The sequence below is a fragment of the Eulemur rufifrons genome, chromosome 30, assembly GCF_041146395.1.
Source record: "Eulemur rufifrons isolate Redbay chromosome 30, OSU_ERuf_1, whole genome shotgun sequence".
Lineage (NCBI taxonomy): Eukaryota > Metazoa > Chordata > Mammalia > Primates > Lemuridae > Eulemur > Eulemur rufifrons.
Window position 1 is genome coordinate 56,367,944 of NC_091012.1, and position 21,362 is coordinate 56,389,305.

The following is a 21,362-nucleotide window of genomic DNA, read 5'->3' on the forward strand; positions in this document are numbered from 1 at the left end:
GGGGTGGAGCTTGCCACATACCCTTACTAGGTGTCCTATCAGAAGCTTGTCTTGCAGGAAAAAAACCAAAGACCCGTCCATGTCTTACCCCTTGACCTACCACTATCCCCACCCCCACCTTTCTAAACTTGTTCTCACCTCAAGTGCTCCCGCCACCCAGGGAGCCACTTGGGTTTTTTTTGTCTGTGACTTTTGACGTTTGCCTTTCATAGCTCATAAAACCCATTTCTCAGGCCGGGCGCGGTGGCTCACGCCTGTAATCCCAGCACTCTAGGAGGCCGAGGCGGGTGGATCGCTCAAGGTCAGGAGTTCGAGACTAGCCTGAGCAAGAGCGAGACCCCGTCTCTACTAAAAATAGAAATAAATTATCTGGACAACTAAAATATATATAGAAAAAATTAGCTGGGCATGGTGGCACATGCCTGTAGTCCCAGCTACTCGGGAGGCTGAGGCAGGAGGATCGCTTAAGCCGAGGAGTTTGAGGTTGCTGTGAGCTAGGCTGACGCCATGGCATTCACTCTAGCCCGGGCAACAGAGCGAGACTCTGTCTCAAAAAAAAAAAAAAAAAAAAAACCCATTTCTCCTGTTTGCTGTTGGCACTCCTGGCAAATAAAACCTTATGGTTTTTTTTCTTTTTCTTTCTTTTTTTTTTTTTTTTAGACTAGTCAAGTGCAGTAGTGAGGAGGGGGGAAAGTAGTAGAACGAGGAGTTCAATCTGTAACTGTGAACAATCAAGTGAGATAACTCACTACCTTCGGACCAGCCTTATGTTCTTGACTTGGTAGGCTGTTTCTCTCTTCTCAAATTCGCAGAAATGACCATGAATCTAGCAGCTAGGGCCCATTCACAGGTTTGCAATGCCACATGCTTTTTGATGACCTCCTTGAAAGTGTGTCTATGACATTTCTTAAGAAAAATGCGATTGGTCCTGTTATTGCGGAAATGCTGCTCAATAAACCCTATTTTAAGGAAGAATCTTGTCATTGGTTCTTCAGAGGAAATAAAAATCAAATTAATAAGTTTTGAAAGCTGAAAACGTGTTCAAGCTGTTACACAAGGTCACAACATAAATTGTGATTTTGAAATGTAAATTTACTATTTGTTGCATTTAAGTAAATGCTAAGCACCTGGGACCTAAAGATTGATAAATAAATCTTTTTCTCAAGGCACATACAGTTGCCCAAAGAAAATAAATACATGCAAAATATTAATTTAGATTCAATAATTTAGTCTGGCAACAAATACTGAGCTCCTACTGTGTCAGGTTCTGGGGATACATGCATCTACAAAATGTATTTGGTACTCAAAGGAGAAAATCCGTCTAAAGAATAAAAATAATTCATTTAAATCTTGAAAAATTAGGGCATAATTGTAGAGGTGGGAATGATAGTTCTTGGCAGAGGAAGAAGCGCTACCAACACTCTCTGGAATGTTCTACCAATTCTATGTGGTAGGGTAGTGAGAGATAAGTCTAAAGAGAGCAGCAGAGATGTAGATCATGGAAGGACTTTTGTATCATGCTAAGGCTTTCGGGCTTTTTTTCCTGTTACATTTATTGAGGTATGAAGTGAGAAGGGAAGAGGACCAAGGAATCCCAAGGAAATTACAAAGAAAATTGAGTAAAAAATACCAGAGAAATATGGAAAGAACCAGGAAATAGGTATCCGTGAAATAAAGGGAGAATTCCAAGAAGAACCTACTAGTCCATCTTATCAAGGGTTGCTGTAAGGTCAAATTAGCCAAGGAATGAAGAATTTATTAAGTTTAGTAATTAAGAGGTTTGATTTTTTTGCCTTCAGCAGAGTTCTAGCAGGCTGTAAATTGAGGAGTAACTATTCACTTTTCTTTAACAAACACATATAGCATTTACTATCTGCCAGACACTGTCCTAAGAGCTTAATATTTGATTACTTAATCCTCACAATAACCTCATAACATAGGAATTAGTATTATCTCCTTTTCACAGGCAAGGAAATGAAGGCACAGAAGCATTTTAAAAAGTCGCCCAAGGACATGTAACTAGTAAATGTTGGAGCTAAATCTTGCTCTAAAAATAATGCTTTTGACCACTCCCTGTACACAAGATAGAATAGGGTGTTTGGGTTTTTTTTTTTTTTTAAACGGGAAATATGTAATTAAACGTGCTTATAGGCCATGGGAAAGGAAGTAGGAAAGAGAGAGACATTAAAAACAAAGGAAAGGGAATAAGGACGTAATCAATGGATTCCTTTTCTCCCTAGGTTTTAAAATTGAGTCTAGTAGAGATTGTGCCAGGAGACAACTTTCAGAAGGAGACACATCATACTTTCCTTAAAATTGCTTCTCTCCTTTTCTTCTCTTCAAATAATGGTAAAACTGTTATTTGATGAATCAGATCTTATAATTTTTTTTTTCTCTTGGGAGATGTTCTCTGCCTTCATTCAGATAGGTTCAGAGTCTCCTGCTACATAAGGATTAATGTACAGTTCAGAATGTTGTTTCTGCAAATAAATTGTAGAAGAACAGTAGGGGTATTTTTTAGTCAAGGGTCTTTTCATTGGAAATAACAGAAACTTTCCCTAACTAGGTTAAACAAAAAGGGGGGATTTATTGTAAGAACACAATGGAAGTCAACAGCTTGAAGTATAGTTTGTCCTCAAAAGAGACTGTAACCTGGTTAATTTATTTGACGAACCAGCAGTCAATTGACACAATTGATTACTCCCTCCTCCTTGAATTGCTTTCTTCACTTGACTCCTAGGACACACACTTTCCTAGGTTTCCTTCTACCTCACTGGCTGCTCTATTGAGTTTTCTTGTCTGGTTTTGTCTCATTTCACTGACGTCTAAACCATTGGTTTCAAACTTCAGTGTGCCTCAGAATCACCTGGAGGACTTATTAAACCACAGCTTGCTGGGCACCGCCCCCAGAGTTCCTGATTCAGTAGGTCTGGGGTAAGACATGAAAATATACATTTCCAACAAGTTTCCCAATGATGCTGATGTTGCTGGTCTAGGGCTCAAACTTTGAGAACTCTGCTTTAAACATTGGAGACAGAGCTCAGCCCTTAGACAATTTCTCTGTTTACATTCACTGTCTTCGTGATGTCATCCAGTCTCATTATCTTTCAAAAGTAGCTATACACTGATGTCTCCCAAATTTGAATCTCTAGCTCAGATCTCTCCAATGAAAAGTTGTATAACTGACTACCTACTCAACATCTTTACTCAGATATGCAATGGTCATTTCAAACATAATTTTCCAAATCCAAATTCTTATTTTACTTTACAAAACCCACTGCTCTCGCATTCTGCCCCATTTTGGTAAATGGCAATTCCGTTCTTCTATTTGGTCAGGCTAAAAGTTTGTAAGTCATTCTTGACTGTTTTTTTGCTTTTACATCCTACATCCAGTCCATCCGTAAATTCTGTGAGCTCTATCTTCAAACTGTACAGCCGTCCCCAACCTTTTTGGCACCAGGGACCGGTTGCATGGAAGACAATTTTTCCTCTGCCAGGTAGGGGTGGGTGGGAGGCTGAGCTCAGGTGACGATGCGCAGCCCGGTTCTTAACAGGCCACTGACTGATACTGGGCTGCGCCTGGGGGGTTGAGGACCACAGAAAATATACACAGAATCTCACCACTTCTCACCACCTCCACTACTAACATCTTGATTCAAGCCATCATCATTTCTTTCCTAGCTTACTGCAATAGTTTCCTAACTGATCTTTCTACTACTGCCCTGCCCCACTATGTCCATTCTCCACACAGAAGCCAAAGTGAGCCTTTTCAAACATCAGTCAGATCATTGCACTCTGCTCAAAATCTGCCAATGATTCCCCATCTCACATAAACGCCAAAATCCTTAGGAGGGCCTACAAAGTCCTGCATAATTAGCCCATTCATTCATTCTGCTCCAGCCACACTGGTCTTGTTGTTCCTTGAATACTCCAACCATGTTCCCTGCCTCAGGGCCTTTGCACGTTCTGTTCCTTCTGCCTGGTATGCTTTCCCTCTAAATATTTGCATGGTTTACTTTTCCAGGTTTTTCTTCAAACATTACCTTCTCTGTGAAGCCCAACATGGCCATTATATTTTAAATTAAATTCTCACCCTTTATACTTCCAGTCCTCCTTCCCTAATTTTTCTCAATTGTATAATATTAATCACCACCTGATAGTCTATATATATTTACCTATTTTGTTTTTTACTGGTCTCCCTCCCCAACACACACTAGGATGTAAATTACATAAGGGCAGAGATTTCTGTCTGATTTGTTCACTGGTGTATCCCTAGCACATAGAACAGTATCTGGCATATAAAAGGTGTTCGATAAATATTGTTGAATGAATAAATGAAGAAATGAATGTAAAGCCATTGAGCCTAACCACTTCTCTCTTGCTCTCATTCTTTTTTCTCTGAAATCTTGTTTCTCTGAATACCAGCCTTCTTTGCCTCTTTGTGTGCAGAACCTAAATACGGTCATTCCTCCACCCTATATCATCTTAGTTAAAACACTGACAACTGAATGATCCAGAATCTGATTGTCCCAACTGAGGTGAGGACATATATTTTTTGACCAGTCAATTGTGGCCAGCATCATATATAAAATCATAGCTGCAAAAACCCATTTGTGTGCTCGCTTCGGCAGCACATATACTAAAATTGGAATGATACAGAGAAGATTAGCATGGCCCCTGCACAAGGATGACATGAAATTAAATTTTTAAAAATTATAAGAAAAACAACCCCATTTGTGTGTGTGTGTGTTGGGGGAAGATTTCAGAAGAGGAGGTTGTGGGTTTCATAGATGTCTCAAGAAGTAACAACTACATTGGCAACCTGGCCTAAGAGAGGTACATGTGAAAAATACACTTAGGTGATTTTGATGGTTGGTTATTAATAGGAGACAGCAGTGGGATGTGGCTGTTAAAAAAAAAAATCAAATGTTACTTTTGTAGAGAAATTTTGCCTTTACTTTGGATGCTTACCAAATGAAGCTCCTTTCCATTTTTGTGAAAATCCCACCGTTAGAGTCCTATTGGGAGGCAGAGCCTGTCTCCCATTATAGACTAAGAAAATTCCCAAGAAACTAGAGCAAAGATATATTACCTAGACTTGACTAATCAAACACACTAACCCCATATGGAATCTGGCATTAGTAAAGCAAAGAAGCAGGGACAGTGTGGAATTCATTCTGGCAACAGCCATAGCAACAGCAACAGCCAGTTTCTAGACCCAGCAATGGAAGGGGTGTAAACTACGGTGTGCAGTGTGTGGCAGTGGTGACCACATCAGATTAGTTTTGAGGTACGATTTTAGCTGCAGTTCTGAATTTCTAGCCTCTGTTGGTTCCTGCACTTTTTCCTGATCCTTTTTCTGTAGACATCCTGGCTAGACCTTGAGCTACACAACAGACTTTCAATAAATTCCTATTGAATTTAGGATTTAGAATTCTTAACTTAAAGCAACTAGAGTTTGTCATACTCAACTAAGAACCTCGTTCTCACTGGTGTCAATAGAAACATATGGGAGATAATACATTGATTTTTGCTTCAGTTTTGGGCGCAATATGTTAACTGACAAACTAGAGTGAAATCAAGGAATATCAACCAGGTTTGTGAGGAGATTTAAATTATGTCATGTGAAGCATAATTGAAGAAATTGTGCCTGTAGAACAGAAATATCAAGAGACCATAGTAACTGTCTTCAGAGGAAGAGAGAGTGAATTTACTATTCGGTCTAGCAGGAGAGGGCAGCATTAGCTCAAGTGGACAGAAGTTATAGGAAAACAGATTTCTGCACTATATAAAGACAAACTTTACAGTAATTAAAACTACAATAATGGGATAAGGTGTCTTGAATTGATATAATTAACACCGAATTTTCAAGCACAAGGTAAATTACTGGTGCTTTTTTTTTTTTTTTGAGACAAAGTCTTGCTCTGTTTCCCGGGCTAGAGTGCCATGGTGTCAGCTTAGCTCACAGCAACCTCAAACTCCTGGGCTCAAGCAATCCTTCTGCCTCAGCCTCCCGAGGCTGAGACTACAGGCATGCACCACCATGCCTGGCTAATTTTTTCTATATGTTTTTAGTTGTCCAGCTAATTTTTTTCTATTTTTAGTAGAGATGGGGTCTCGCTCTTGCTCAGGCTGATCTTGAACTCCTTAGCGCAAATGATGCTCCCTTCTGAACCTTTTAGAGTGCTAGGATTATAGGCGTGAGCCACTGCACCCAGCCATACTGGCTACTTTAATGGGTTAGATTCAGTGACCTCTGAGGTTCCTTCTAAATCTGACATTATAGCAAGAACAGACACGTGGTGATTTCTCTGACCAATTATTTTAGTCACACAACTTGAAGACTATTCTGTTTCTCAGGGCTTTAAAATACAAGTGGTCATGATAATAAAGGAACAAATAGGTAATCATTGCCACCTACACAGTTTTTATGTACATAGAAGCACTCTGATATTTCAGTAAAAATTATGTATTAATTTACATTACTTGACTATCATTTCTTAGGCAGATTTCCCTTGCAGGGTATAAGAGCAAATTACCTTAATGTAAAAGTTAAGTTCTTTACAGAAAGATCTTGGTTATATTATTTTTAGCAGATACTATTAGTAATAAAAGAATTCCTATTGCTAAGTTATATCTTTTTTAAGATAAGCATAATTTATTGATTGGTTGATAACTAGTTGATCCATTAGTATCTAAATATATGTTCCAATAATATTTAGGGCAAGCCTCTATTTCTGTCTTTTTTTTTTTTTTTTTTACATAAGTCTGTTTTTAAATTATAAATTTAGGCCGCGCGCGGTGGCTCACGCCTGTAATCCTAGCACTTTGGGAGGCCGAGGTGGGCGGATCGTTTGAGCTCAGGAGTTCGAGACCAGCCTGAGCAAGAGCGAGACCCCGTCTCTACTAAAAATAGAAAGAAATTATATGGACAGCTAAAAATATATATAGAAAAAATTAGCCGGGCATGGTGGTGTATGCCTGTAGTCCCAGCTACTCGGGAGGCTGAGACAGGAGGATCCCTTGAGCTCAGGATTTTGAGGTTGCTGTGAGCTAGGCTGACGCCACGGCACTCACTCTAGCCTGGGCAACAGAGTGAGACTCTGTCTCAAAAAAAAAATATATATATATATAAATTTAAATTGTCAATTTAATTTATATTTTTGTAGGGAATCTGGAAAACACAAAAAAGTAAATAAAGAAAAGATAAAAATAACCAAATATTCAAAGATCACTGTAAACATTTTGTATATTTTCTTCTAGCCATACTTTCTGACAAAAAAATTTTTTTATTCAGTATTAAATAGCACAGTAGGGAAATTATAGTTAACAATTTATTGTAAAATAGCTAGAAGAGTAGATCTGTAATGTTCTCAACACAAAGAAAAGATAAATGTTTGAGGTGATGGATATCCCAATTACCCTAATTTGGTCGTTGCACATTATATATAGGTATCAAAATATCACATGTATATATAGGTATCATTACCTATATATTATATATAGCATTATATATAGCATATTATATATAGGTATCAAAATATCACATTTTGGCATTTAAAAGAAATGCCAAAAAAACCTTACATGGTAAAAAAAACTATACATATAATTTTATTCCTTGCTTTTCTGCCTAACATTTATAAGTATTTGGTTATTTAAGTTTCTAATCCATTTTGGTTTGATTTTTGTATATGGCGAGAGATAAGGGTCTAGTTTCATTCTTCTGCATATGAATATCCAGTTTTCCCAGCACAATTTATCGAAGAGACTGTCCTTTCCCCACTGTATGTTATTGGCACCTTTGTTGAAGATAAGTTCACTATAGATGTGTGGATTTATTTCTGGGTTCTCTATTCTGTTCCATTGTTCTAAGTGCCTGTTTTTATGTCAGCACCATGGTTTTTTGTTTACTATAGCTCTGTAGTATAATTTGAAGTCAGGTAATATGATTCCTTCAGTTTTGTTCTTTTTGCCCAGGATGGCTTTGGATATTCTAGGTTTTTTGTGGTTCCATATACATTTTAGGATTTTTTTTTCTATTTCTGTGAAAAATGTCACTAGTATTTTGATGGGGATTGCATTGAATCTGTAGATTGCTTTGGGTAGTATGAGTTTTTATCATGAAGAGATGCTGAATTTTATCAAATGATTTTCCGCATCTATTGAGATGATTATATGGCTTTTGACCTTGATTCTGTTTATGTGATGTATTATATTTATTGATTTGTATATGTTGAAATATCCTTGTACCCCTGGTATAAAACTCACTTGATCATGGTGTATTATCTTTTTGGTGTGCTGTTGCATTTGGTTTGTTAGTATTTTTTTGAGGATTTTGGCATCTATGTTCATTAGGGATATTGGTCTGTAGTTCTGTTTTTTGTTGTGTCCTCCACTGGTTTTGGTATTAGGGTGATATGTGCCACCTCATAGAATGAGTTAGGGAGAATTCTCTTCTTGATTTTTGGGGACAGTTTCAGGAACATTGGCATTAATTCTTCTTTGTACATTTGGTTGATTTTGTCTGTGAATCCATCTGGTCCTGGACTTTTCTTAGTTGGGAGACTTTTTATTACTGATTCAATCTCATTACTAGTTATTTGTCTGTTCAAGTTTTCTATTTCTTCCTGGTTCAATCTTGGAAGGTTGTATGTTTCTAGGAATTTATCCATTTCTTCTAGGTTTTCTAATTTGTGAGATTTTAGTTGTTCATAATACTCTCTGATGATCTTTCATATTTCTGTGGTATAAGTTGTAATGTCTCCTTTTTTATTTCTGACTTTTTCAATTTGGGTATTTTCTTTCTTTTCTTGGTTAGCCTAGTTTATCAATTTCTGATTTTTTGAAATTTGGTATTCTTTCTTCTTTGTTAGTCTAGTTTATCAAGTTTGTTTATCTTTTCAAAGAACCAACCTTTCCTTTCATTGATCCTTTGTACTTTTTTTAGTCTCCATTTCATTTAGTTGTGCTCTTATCTTTGTTATTTCTTTTCTTCTGCTAATTTTGGATTTGTTTTTTTCTTGCCTTTCTAATTCCATAAGGTGCCTCATTAGGTTGTTAATTTGTAATCTTTCTACTTTTTGATGTAGACATTTAATGCTATAAACTTTCCTCTTATAACTGCTTTCACTGTATTCTACAGGTTTTGGTATGTTGTGTTTCCATTATCATTTGTTTCAAAACTTTTTTTCATTTCTGTCTTAATTTCTTTGCTGTGCTGATGATTGTTCAGGAGTGTGTTGTTTAATTTCCATGTATTTATATAGTTTCTGAAGTTCCCTTGGTATTGATATCTAGTTTTATTCCACTAGGGTCTGAGAAGATACTTGATATGCTTTCAGTTTTTTTAAATTTGTCAAGACTTGCTCTGTGGCCTAACATATGGTCTATCTTGGAGAATGTTCCATGAGTCCATGAAAAGAATTTATATTCTGCAGTTGTTGAGTAGAATGTTCTGTAAATGTCTGTTAGGTTTATATGGTCCAAAGTCTAGTTTAAGTGCAATGCTCCTTTGTTGATTTTTTGTCTACATGATCTGTTAACACTGTGAGTGAGCTGTTGAAGTCTCCTACTCTGTTGTATCACCCTCTATCTCTTTATGTCTAGTAATATTTGTTTTATGAATCTGGGTGCTCCAGTGTTGGGGTGCATATATATTTAGAATTGTTATGTCCTCTTCATGAATTGATTACTTTATCATTATATAATGACCTTATTTGTCTTATTTTTCTGTTTTTGGCTTAAAGACTATGTTATCTGATGTAAGTAAAGTTACATCTCCTTCCTTTTGGTATCTATTTGCTTGGAATATCTTTTTCCACCCCTTTACTTTTATGCTGTATCTGTCTTTATAGGTAAGGTGAGCTGTAGGCAGCAAATAGTTTGATCATTTTTTTATCCAATCAATCAATCTAAAGCTTTTAAGTGGAGCATTTAATTTGTTTATGTTCAAATTTAATATTGATGTGTGGGGTTTTGTTCTTGTCATACTGTTAATAGTTTTCTAGTTTTTTCTTTCTCTCTTTTTGTCTGTCATCTGGTTTGATTGAATTCTGTAGTGGTGCCATGTGATTCCTTTCTCTTCCTCCTTTGTGTGATTGCTTTACTAGTGAGTTTTATATTTTCATGTGTTTGCATGGTGGTGAATGTCATCCTTTTGCTTCCAAGTTTAGACTCTCTTGAATATTTCTTGTAGGGTCAGTCTAGTGGTGATGAATTTTTTCAGCCTTTGCTTGTCTGAGAAAGGCATTATTTCTCCTTCATTTATGAAGGTTAGTCTTGTTGGATATAGCATTCTTAACTGACAATTTTTTCCTTTCAGCACTTTGACTATGTCTTCCCATTCTCTTTTGACTTGTAAGACTAGTAAGGTTTTTCCAAAGATGTCTGCTGTTAGTCTGATGGGGTTTCCTTTATATGTGACTAAATGCTTTTCTCATGTTTGTTTAGAATTTACTTTAAACAATCTGATTAGAATATGCCATGGCAATATCCCTTTTCCATTGTATTTGCTGGGGGATCACTGAGCCTTCTGTATCTGGATGTCTAAACCTCTTGCTAGACTTGGGAGATTTTCATTTATTTTGTTAATTAAGTTTTTAAACTTTTGATCTCTCTTTACCCTTGGGAATACTAATAATGGGTAAATTCCATCACTTTATGTAGTACCAAATGTCTAAAGGTTTTGTTCATTCTTTTTTTATTTAATTTTGTCTGACTAGATTATTTCAAAAGGCATGTCCTCAAGTTCTCAACTTCTTTCTTCTGATTGCTATTGTTGAACCTTTTGAATGTATTTAGTATTTTCTTAAATGAATTTTCCAGTTCCAGAATTTCTGTTTGTTTGTTTTTAAGGTCTCTATCTCCTTGGTAAATTTCTCATTGATATCCTTAATAGGTTTTCTGAGTTCTTTGCTTTAGTTTTCAGATTTCTCTTGCATCTCATTGGGCTTCTTTAAAATCAATGCTTTGAATTCTTTATCTAGGATTTTAAGGATTTCTTTGTGGTTAAGATCTCTTGCTGGAACATTATTGTGTTCCTTTGATAAGGAAAACCCCCATCTATTACTTAGCACAGCAGCCACCTGAGACCCCACCCCTCACAGAAGACCCACATTAGCATGATACTAGCCTAACACCTGGCACATTAGCATATCACTAACCTAACATCTAGCACATCAGCATAACACTAAACCTATTATTATCTGGTGCAGCAACTAACCTAACCTATTACCTGGCCAGTATTAGTCACCTGAGACCCCCCACCCCTTGGATCACCCCAACTTAATAAAAGTGGGAAAAATTGGGTAGACGGGGCTCAGAATTTGGTGGTGAGACTCCTCTGAGCCCACCGGCAAATAAACCTTGATTCTCCCACTCTCCGTGTGCCGCTCGATTTGTCCTCGGGACCACTCACTGTAACACTTGCTGTAACAGTATATTTAGGCATATTCAGTAAATGTGAGATTTTCTTAAGAATATATCAGCTCTTTGTTTGTTAAGAACCTTCTGCAAAGGAATAGGAGGGAACATTTTGTGTTTTTTCCATTATTATACAAAGTACCACATAATAATAACAATTATTTTCTTTCTTTCATTAAGTAGCCCACTGAAAATCTATTCATGCTCAAGTGCTCTTGTTAAGTAACATTCGTCAGTTGTTCTAATTTTTAATATAAAAAGGGTTTGCCATAATTGCAGCCTTACATACTGAACTGATGCTTTAAAATAGATGCAGCATCTGCTGATTTTCATATTTCAGAATACAGAAACAAGTAAAAAGAAATGAACTGAAACACCTTCAAAAGATAGCAAATAAGTGCCTTCACCATTAGCTTTTGCATTTAATTTTAAACTCCCTTGGACTTACTTCTTCTTTGGTTTTAATAAGAGCCAATGCTTTTTTTTTCAGATATTGTTACTTTAGTTTTGTGACTAATAAATTTTGTGACTAATAAATTCTGCAGTAGCATATATAATGCCATCTGGGCATATATTTTAGTAATTATACTACCTTGCTAGTAAATGGGTATACTGTTACTAACTCATCTCACCTGGAAAAGTTTCCTACAGGCTTCCCCCTTTCCTCTAAAAACTGGTGGATTGTTTATAGCTACCTTAGTTAGGTTTGTGTGGGAGAATGGGAAGTATATTTAACTCTACATGAGTTTGACTCCTTTTTGTGAACCACATGCCCAATTTGAAATATATGTTCCTCTAAGTGTTCATTTAAACATTTTGCGTTCAAATTAAAAGCATCTATCCTGTATACACCTACACAGTCATTATGTGTATACTGAGTTTTTCAGCGAAAAATGAAAAAAAAAATAGTCAGTGATAGAACTGCCCACCATGAACAGGAATTCAGCTCTCAGCCCTTACCATGGCTCTGCAATGAAGAGGCAACAGAAAGCAGGTTCTCTGGGCATGTACACTTAGGGATGAAAAAGAAATCACTAGCCCAGATTCCCCTGGAAGACACAGTTATAAAGCTACAATTATACATTTTGTTTAATTTTTTATTAATGTAGGAAGGTAAAATATAGGACCACTTTGTTCTACATTGATGGCAGTTAGCATCTTGGATTGCCATCAGAAGCAATTATGTGTGAACCATACACTGTAGTTCACAGTTGTTAAATGCTCCACGTGGTCAATGCCTAGAAGCAATCAAACTGCCATGTCTGGTATTATTGAAACTTTTGGATGATTTTCAGGAATATGCCCAAGAATATTGTCTAGTGGTAGAGATCTGAGGGATGAACCCAAGAACGTGATCTCCATATTAACATGTAGTGAATTATTTAGCATATCAACATATATAACATATATAGAAAGAATGCTCTCAGCTGGAAGCATCATCTCATGTGCCTCACTCATTCATTCAACAAATACTTATTGAGCCAGATAGTGTTCTAGTTGTGTGAACATAGCAGTGACTAAAGAACAAAAAAATCCCTGCCCTCATGGAGCTTACATTCTAGTGAGGGAGATAGACCATAAACAAAATAAGTAAAATAAATAGTGTATTAGATAATGATAAGTGCTGTAGAGAAAAAAAAAACAATGAAGGAAGGTAAGAAGCTGTATGTGGGGAAACGTTGTAATTTTAAATAAAATGGTTAGGAAAGACCTCGATGAGAAGTGACACATGAGCAAAGGGCTGAAGGAGATGAAGGCATCAGCTATAGAGAAATCTGGTGGAAGGGTGTCACAGGGAGAAGGAATAACCACATGCAAAGTCCGTGAGATTGAGTGTGTGGGGCATGTGTCAGAGGAACACACTAAAGCAGCCTGAGTAGAGTGGAAGAGAGGGGAAAGTAGAAGAACACGAGGTCAGAGTAATAAGAGGGAAAGGAGAATATCTCTTATAGCTATGAAGGGGCCATCATAAAGTTTTTGGCTTTTTATGTGACTGTGATGGGAAGACATTGCAGGGTTTTGAACAGAGAGGAGTGATACGATTTGACTTAGATTTTAATTGAATCATTCTGACTGCTGTGTTGAGAACAGACTGTAGGGGGCAAGAGTGGAAGCAAGAAATAGACTAGTTATGCACTCTGGCAAGAATCCAGGTGAGAGATGATGGGAGTTTAGAACACGATCATGCCAAGTGGTTAGATTTGGAATATATTTTGAAGGAGCACAGTTGGATGTAGAATGTGAGAAAAATAGAGATATCAAGATTGTCAAATGTTCTACATATTTTCAAATGATTCCTCTCTTTAATTACAGTATTAGAAACACTTCTAAAAAGTTATGTATGTAATTGATTCACATTTGAAACCTATCAGTATAATTTCTTTTCTTTTTCTTTTCTTTTTTTTTTTTTTTGAGACAGAGTCTCACTCTGTTGTCCGGGCTAGAGTGCCGTGGCATCAGCCTCGCTCACAGCAACCTCAAGCTCCAGGGCTTAAGCAATCCTACTGCCTCAGCCTCCTGAGTAGCTGGGACTACAGGCATGCGCCACCATGCCTGGCTAATTTTTTCTATATATTTTTAGTTGTCCAGATAATTTCTTTCTATTTTTTAGTAGAGACGGGGTCTCACTCTTTCTCAGGCTGGTCTCGAACTCCTGACCTCAAGCGATCCTCCCTTCTCGGCCTCCCAGAGTGCTAGGATTACAGGCGTGAGCCACTGCGCCCCGCCCAGTATAATTTCTTATTTAAGAGAAACACAGAGTGAAACCACAGGAAAAAGACTATTTAAATAAATAATTTGCCCACTCTCAAATTTTTGTTTTTCGTGTCATTGCTTATGTATGTTATTGAGTTTTCTAAAAGCAAGATACATCTGATTTTACATAAAACATAAGATCCTTCAATTTCTTCAATACCTTTTGTAGATCCAGACATTTTTCCTGAATAGAGTCATGTAGTCTATTCTTAACAGCAGAGCACAGAGCAGTAGTTCAACTATATCCATATTTTGTATAAGATAACACAGAAAGAGCCTAGCTGGCTGCTTAGGCTGTATCTGACAGTGTCTATATGTATAGGGAAGGGAGCCACAATGCATACAGAGTCTACTTATCAGAGATTTGAGAGGCAGTGTTCACAATGAAAAGCATTACTGCCAGATAAAATTCTCCTTTAGTATAGAGATTGCATGAAGAACTGAATTATCTTAATGGGCTAGTATAACCCAAGTATAATAATCAGATGCGTTATTGCCTCTATAGGGATAGAGTTGTCAAGAATGGAATCTTCTCTTTTGCGTGGCACTGAAGAAATGGAAAAATTGTTATACTTTGAGTCCCTTATCTTTCTGTATCTTTTTATCAGTCATCAAAACTTTTTTTTCCATTTCAATTCTTCCTTATGTTAGACTGATTACAGGTCATTGTTATATTTAAAATTGATGCCTTCTTTTAAAGGAGATGCATCTGACTTAGGGGACCCCTAGTCAAATTGGCAACATGCTCAGAGATTATCTCTTACACAGGCCATTTTCCTGAAAATATTTTCCCAGGCAGTTAATTTTATCTATTTTGTTTTGATTCTTCTTTTAAATTTCTAGTTCAGACCATAATATTTCCTGACCTCATCTAAAAATTCTGGGAACATATTGTATTTTGAGCCTACAGTTCTGTTGACTGAATACAATTCACATGGAAACATCTATTCTTTCAAAAGGTACATAATGCATTTTAAACCACTAAAGGACTAAGACTTTGATATTCTTAATTTTAGTCAAATGCATCCTGAGTTCTGCCAGGTCTCACCCACACTAAGGTACATTCAAAGCTGTTCCTCTGGGATTAGTGTGGTCTCATTGACTTTACTCACTGATAAAAGGCAGAATAAAGGTCAGTTGCTTTCAAGAGACCAATGAGATATTTCCATGCATTTAACCAGTTCTCAAATTGTGATATGAAACCTGCCAAGGAAGGATTATAAGCAGAAACCAAGACAGATTTCCTTAGTTTCAACCCACTAAATTAAATCTTGTTTTCCTTCAATTTAGTTATCTTCTTGGATAGATAAGGATAACCAAGAAATGTTAGAAGTTTTGAAGTTAAAAATAACAACCACATTACATTTCTTTAAAATAAAGAACAAAAGCCCCAAATGGCCATTTGAGGACATCAATGGAAGTTCTTTCCCATTTTCCTTTATTTACATTTTTTGTGATTACAACATTATATACACTGATATTTGGTGAGGCCATTTTAGATTCTCAAATGCTTTCATATTTTTACCCTTTCTATGCCATAACCACTAGCTATATATTGTAATACTTGAAAATTTATATTACGGAGGATTAAAACAAAAAATTTGGCTAGTTTTTATATATAGATTTCTCTGTTATTATGTTTCTAAAGGCATAGGATGGTTTAAACTTGTTTTGAAGTTCAGAAACTAAAAATTACCTAAGTACTGTGGCTTAGCCACCATTATATTTTAATGTGAAAGCCTTTTAATGATGAATCTCCAAACCCACTTTGTGGGAGTTACCATGGTCACTAAAAGAGGCACTCCACTGCCAATTCAGATGGACACAGAAACATGTTTCTTTCAATATATTTCAGGTATCTGCAGCCTTCCAAAACTGATTCTGTCACAAATAAATGGTATTCAGCCTTAATTTATCAGAGATTTTCTGGTAGCATTTCAGCTACACATTTTTGTTTCATTCTCTTCTACACTCTGCCTCAGTCTGTATTTCATCTTTGTGGAAGTCCTTACAGTGCAGACAAATGATAATTTCCTAAACGTTTGTTAGCTCTGACAATAAGGTCTATATTCAGGATTGAACTGGCAGATAAGGAAAGGAGAGACTTGCTTAGTGCTCCTCCTCGGAGAGTCCTGTTGAAGCTTGGGCAGAAACACTTATTTCTGTCTACATTCTTTCATTTGGTAAGTGTAATCCTGCATGCATACTTCTTCTTGTGTTTTGTGGTTGTTGCTATGCATACTCTAAAACAATGAATTTAAAATCTATTTATGTTCTTGAGAGTATCTTCTTTGATAGGGATTCATTATGTAATCCAGTTGATACACTTATGAAACCTATTATTTTATGAAGAGGTGTGATATATTAGGAAAATATAATTGTGCTATTATTTTTACCATAACATATATTTTGTCTTCCAAAATCTCTTTTAATTAAAGGTTATGGAATGAATTTCAGTTCTAAGCAGGGGGAAAAATAGGGTGAGCTCTTTACTTACTATATAATAGATATTTTCACAAATCATAAAATATTTCTCACATATTTAAAAAATTTATATTCAGGTATCACAATTTTACATCTGTAATAGTGTTCTAAAGCTGATATATGATGTTGAGCTAACTAAGGTACTGTCAAAAATTTATGTCTTTTCCTCATTCTAGTCATTTAAATTATTTTTACCGTGGACAGATTAAAAATTTTATTAGTATCAGGCCACAAATTTAAATCCCCTTTCCATGAACTCTTCTCTGTCTCTTTTTAAAGATTCCATTAAATATACATAATCCAGCAAAGTGTTTATAATAGTATTCATTGTTTCACCATATCAATTACTTTTATTTTGCCTACTTGTTCAGAATTTCACCTATACTGGCAAGACTAGTATTTGTTTTCATCTCTACAGCAAATGCCCAACAGATACATTAGGAAAATAGGCAGACAGCTGGTAAACAGACTCATTTCCTGCCCCAGGGCTAACAAAGCAATTCACCAAATCCATCTTTCCCTAGTTCATTTCATGTCATCATAATTTCCAAATCTTCTGCTTTGGCCCTCTAAGGATTTGGGCATATCTAATGTATAAAATAAACTGAAACCAAACTTGTACTTCATCAGTTTTATTATTAGTTAGCAGGGTTTTCTTTTACTAAATTCTGGAGTATATGTTCTTAGTTTTTTTTTTTTTTTTTTTGAGACAGAGTCTCACTCTGTTGCCCAGGCTAGAGTGAGTGCCGTGGCGTCAGCCTAGCTCACAGCAACCTCAAACTCCTGAGCTCAAGCGATCCTCCTGTCTCAGCCTCCCGAGTAGCTGGGACTACAGGCATGCGCCACCATGCCCGGCTAATTTTTTCTATATATATTTTTAGCTGTCCATATAATTTCTTTCTATTTTTAGTAGAGGTGGGGTCTCGCTCTTGCTCAGGCTGGTCTCGAACTCCTGAGCTCAAACGATCCGCCCACCTCGGCCTCCCAGAGTGCTAGGATTACAGGCGTGAGCCACCGCGCCCGGCCTATGTTCTTAGTTTTTAATTGTTGAGTTTTAAAAAAATTGTATAATTGACAAATAAAATTGCATGTATTTATGATATATAACATGATGTTTTCATATATAGTATACACTGAGGAATGGCTAAATCAAGCTAATTAGCATATCCATTACCTCACATACTTACCATTTCTTTGTGTGGTAAGAACACTGAAAGCGTACTAAAATGTGTTCTTGTTTTTGATTGGTTCATTTTCTTTTTATTTTTAATCACATCTCACAACTGCAATTTCAAAGACTATTATTGCAAAGGTTGTAAACAATATATTTTCTAATATCCTGAATTATACATTTTCAACATTTAATCTCAATACAATTTTAGAATTTTTCAAATGACATTTTTATTAATCTTCTTGGTTTGGATGAAATCAGAATCGCAGAGTTAGAAATACAAGGGATGTTGAAGCCATTACCAAGCATTAAGATAACCGCAATTTCCTTATGCTAAAGAGGAGAAAAGCCAAGGTCAGTGGTGTCCACCCAGGACTGAAAACTACATTAGAGTTGGGAAATAAAGTGATACTCCAGAACTAAGAACAACAAGGCATCATGGTAATAAAAACAGCCACTATTTGTGGACCTTCACTAAATCCCAGGCATTATACTCAGGTACCAGATAAACAGTAGGATTCCAGAACATTGCTGCTCAAAGTCAGAGCGGATGACTGTTATGTACACTAAGGAAATTATCAGAGAAGCAAGTAGTCAAATGGGGCAATAAGTACATTTTATGTATACTGTATAATTATGAGTGTTCAGTGGCTCACAAAAAGAGATAAAATAATACTAACAAATGATTAAAAATTCTGGACATTCTCAGTGTTCTTTGCAGGCTCCTCTTTCTTATCTGGTAGCTTTGTCAGTTTTCAAAGGGGTTAGATTTAGACTCTCTTCTTGCGTAATATAATGTCCCTGGGTGAGCCTATCCACTCACATGGTTTCAAAAGCTGATGACTCTCAAATCTTTATCTCTGGCTCAGATTCTTCTCCCGCTTCACATACCCAACTTCTTATTGCCTAGGAGGCATCTGGATGCCTTATAAGCTGCTCAAATTCTCCATGTTCAAAATCAAATTCATCATGACTGTCTCCCCTGTATAAAGCCTCCTACTCCTGTTTCCCTTTCTGAGTGGTGCCAGCCAGCTGCTCAAGCCATAAACCTGAGAGTCATTCATGACTTCTGCCTCTCTTTAACCCTTACATTCACTCTATCACCAACCCCTATCAATACTTCTCAAATAATTTATTTCTCTCCGTCTCCAATACCCTCTCATTCATCTAAGCATATTGTCTTTCTTCTGGACTACTGAACAAGGTCCTTTGCATCTGTCCCCAGCCCTCTAGTTTTGCCTCCTCTCAAATGTTTTCTCACTGAAGAATGGTTTTTTGTATACTAAAAGTTTGGTCGTGTTATTTCCTTTCTTAAAACCCTTCAATGGCTCCACATTGCCCTTGGGATAAAATCCAAGGCCCAGGGAGATTTTTGTTGCTGTATACCATTTTGGTCTCATTTTGTGTCTTCTGGCACTTTGGTTCTAGCCATTTTGGCCAATGGGCATGCTGTCCCTTGCCTCCTAGCTGTTGAACAAGCTCCTCCATCTCTTTGTCTCGCTAGCTTTTGCTGATCCTTTAGTTCTCAGTTTAGATATTACCTCCTCTAGAAAGTTTTCCCTGACTCTCAAGTGCAATAAGTTATCCCTTCTCTATGTTCTCTTAGCACCTTATATTTATTCCACCACAGCACCGAGCACTCAATAATTGTACTTTTATCTTTTCCCCTCACTATGCTATAAATTCCATGAAGGCAGAAACGATGTTGCCTGCTGACCATTGTATCTCTCCAATTTAGCACAGTGTTCAGCACAAAGTAGTTGCTTACAAATGTATGCTAAACAAAGGAAAGATCAAAGAGATCAGAATTATCAACTTTGGAGGCCATGGCATAATCTTGCTAATGTGAAGCTTTTGGAATAAACTCATCAAATGCATGAGCTAGAAGGGACTTAAGAAATCACTTTGTTCAACTTAGTTAATCCTATTGATGGCTATATTTAACCATTCTTTTTAAAAAGTCTTCCTTATATTTGAACACTTTCCTGCTATAACTGTGTCTGTTCTCCTCTTCAATGTAGCCCCCACAATGAAACCAAACATTCAGGTGTATTTTGACTAATAAGAAGTGAGGTTAGGATATTATCTCCTTCAACCTGATTTATGTTCTTCTATTGAAACTGCCCACAATTGTCTCAATAATTTTTAGTATTTATTCTGTGATTGTGTCATTAACTGAAATATGTTAGGGCAGGAATGAATTACAGGGAATGATGACTCAGAGCTGACAGATAAGTAAGCAGGAAAAAGTGAATGGGATGAGATGACAGTAGATGAAGGTGTCTCCTGAAGAGGAATAGCAGTATGTAGTATTTCCACCAAAGGTGGCACACAGACTTTTCAGTAACTCCAGTCCCCTTTTTCCACAACCCATGAAATTTCTCACTGCCAGCCATTTGCAAGAACTACTGCTCACTGTCACCTACTGATTCTCTCTTTGAAATTGGCAGATTAATAATCTGCTTTGTCCCTTACTGGAAAGCTGGTAGACCTGCTGTCCATCCTTTTAACCTACAGTCAGAATTAGCATTCTGTAATCAGTCCTTCTCACTCCAAGCCCTGTCACACCAGAAGGAGTTAGAACCTTGGCATACTTCTTTAGAAACATTTTTGATCTCTAACAGAATACTGAGGGTACCTTGGCATATTTTGGGAGGATGATCTAAAACTATAAAAATAACTATGAGCACAATTTTCCCACATGCATACAATTTGAATAGGTCTGGTAAGATGCTTTTAAGCTCATAAAAGTGTCCTAGAATGTTATGAATTGGCTTTGCATGCTTTAATACACCTGGTGTACAGATTAGCACTTTCTATTATGACACCCAAGCTCTGTGCCCTCTACTCCAAACAGCAGGAAAAATTTATGAGCCAGAAAACCTTTCTTGGATTTGGCTTTGGAGAAGTAAGGAGTGGAATTTAGTTGCTCACAAAGCTGGAGTCTGAGGCTCCCAGGAATCAGGGGGCAGTCACGTTAAGTGAAAACCCAGGGTCGCAAATAACAAAACTTTGAAGCTCAGCAGCTTTACATTGAAAGCAAAGATAGAGAGAGGATCCCTACTGTGGTGTGGAGAGAGGAGAGTTTAGAGTGTGGTTTTGAGAAAAAAAGGATCACACCATTGCAGATGTTAGGGTTAAATTATTTCAATTCTCACACACATACACGTATGCCTCAAGAAAGGATTGTCACCAACCTCTTTCAGGTGGTACCTAGAGCTAAATATAAGGTGGTAGTTCTGAGGCTTATATGGCAGTTACTGTTGCATTTCTCTATTTCTCTAAATATATGGAACAAATATTTTTGAGTATCTAGTTTGTGCTAGAACACAAATATGAATTTGACACAGTCTCTGCCTTTTAGGAGCTCATGTCCAAGTGAGAGGAAACAAGACAAATAAAAAGGTGGCAATATATTATAATAACTAATCTGGGAGATAAGGACAGGATATTTTAGAGAACATGATGAACTGGAGGAAAACAAACTAAGAAAGACTTTTTGGAGAAGTGATGCCTAAACTGAATCCTGAGA

General features: G+C 36.8%; 1 non-coding gene across 1 annotated transcript; it reads left to right on the forward strand.

Moving 5' to 3' along the window:
* Positions 1–4,615: 4,615 nt before the first annotated feature.
* LOC138379260 (U6 spliceosomal RNA) lies at positions 4,616–4,717 on the forward strand. Its single transcript, XR_011232039.1, has one exon. It is a non-coding gene; the product is annotated as a U6 spliceosomal RNA (small nuclear RNA).
* The last annotated feature ends 16,645 nt before the right edge of the window (positions 4,718–21,362 follow it).